Source organism: Austrofundulus limnaeus, unplaced genomic scaffold (assembly GCF_001266775.1).
Source record: "Austrofundulus limnaeus strain Quisiro unplaced genomic scaffold, Austrofundulus_limnaeus-1.0 Scaffold2985, whole genome shotgun sequence".
Classification (NCBI taxonomy): domain Eukaryota; kingdom Metazoa; phylum Chordata; class Actinopteri; order Cyprinodontiformes; family Rivulidae; genus Austrofundulus; species Austrofundulus limnaeus.
Window position 1 is genome coordinate 4,960 of NW_013955387.1, and position 1,528 is coordinate 6,487.

Consider the following 1,528-nt stretch of genomic DNA (forward strand, 5'->3'; position numbering starts at 1 on the left):
ATTATTATGTATGTAAAATAAGATATATTACTTATTAAAAAGAAATGGAGTAAAATAAGCTGATTTTTTTCTCTTTTTTTTCTTACCAGATCCACAGAATACAGGATGTTCTGATGATTTTTCTCCGGCCCTCCTGAAACGTCGCTGTCTTGACGCACTCAGCAAGACCATGGACCTGTGCGTCAGAATATTGGACGAACTGTAAGATTTTTTCTGCTCGTTGTACCTAGAAAAAATGTCAGAACCTCCTTTGTCACTTAACGTAATAAATCACCTTCAATCAGCCGTAGATGAATTAAGACAAATTCCGTTACCTGTCAATGTAAACTCTTTCCAAAATTCTCCTGTTGAGATAATTTCTCAGGAAAATCATTTAAATGAAAGACGGCAAACTGTGGACTTTTTCCACACTTCGGACAAAGCAATTTCAAATCTTCCTTTTTATGATTTGCAAGCTGAAATATACAGATTACGGGAAATCCCTTTGCCTGTAAACTTGACACATATTTCTCCTGACGAGATAATTTCTCAGGAGACTCGTCCGGAAGAAAGATCTCAGACAGATGAATATTTTCAACTTTTAGAGAAAGCTGTATCAGATCTTTCTCAAATCCAGGAAGATGAAAACTCTTTACAAAATTTATCTCAGAGTGAAAATGCTCTACACAAGCTTAATCAATTCGTTTCAGGATTCGGGGCTGTGCCTTCAGATGACATTCGTCAATACGGAGCAGGACTCTCAACAGAAAAGATTCAAAATGCGCAAATTTCTACTCGTGAACRATTTAATAACCGTGAAATTCGGCAACAGGTTTTTTTTTTTACCTCGTTCAGATAATGCACCGAATTTAGCCGAATATTACACAAATGTTATGAGTATTCTGTCAAATCTCGCTGACAGGGTTGAAGCTTTATCCCATAGAAATGACTTCATTCAGATTGAGTTATCTGGTGAAAACGTTTCCCATAATGCTACGTTCCACGTCGATGAAAACCCAACCAACATTTTACTTGAATTTACAGATTTTCTGGACCGTTTAATACAGTCCGATGGACAAATAGATTCAGACGGTGATTTTGAATTAATCATTCAAGTTGTTAAAAATCCGAGGGGAGGAATCAAGCGGGAAGCTGAAAAATCTTTGGATGCTGAATTAATAAATAAAAAGAGAAAACATCTTTTCATCGTCCCTGAACAAAATGATCAGTTGTGTTTTGCAATTAGCTTATTACACACTTACAATCCACATTTAAAAGATGACGAGGCTGTAAATTTTGCCAGAACTTTACAACATCAAGCCGGCTTTACAGATCAGACACCTGTAACATTTTCTGATATATGCAAATTCGAGAATATTCTGAACTGAAAAATTTTTCAGTTTTTTCGCGTTTCCGATCACACAGCCATTCAGAAATTTGAAACAACATTTTCAGATAGAACTAGACCGCTTTATCTCTTTCTGTTTTACAATCATTATTACAGTATCAAAATATCAAAGCTTTCTTGGGGTGTAAATATTTCTGTAAC

The 1,528-nt window shown here is 35.6% G+C and overlaps 1 long non-coding RNA gene across 1 annotated transcript in view; it reads right to left on the reverse strand.

Annotated features, from left to right (window-relative positions):
• The window catches only part of LOC106511604 (uncharacterized), a 4,289-nt gene extending 3,299 nt beyond the window's left edge, over positions 1–990 (reverse strand). Inside the window, exon 1 of the long non-coding RNA XR_001309544.1 lies at positions 87–990. This is a non-coding gene — a long non-coding RNA (uncharacterized LOC106511604). The remainder of the gene's footprint in view (positions 1–86) is intronic.
• Between the last annotated feature and the right edge of the window lie 538 nt (positions 991–1,528).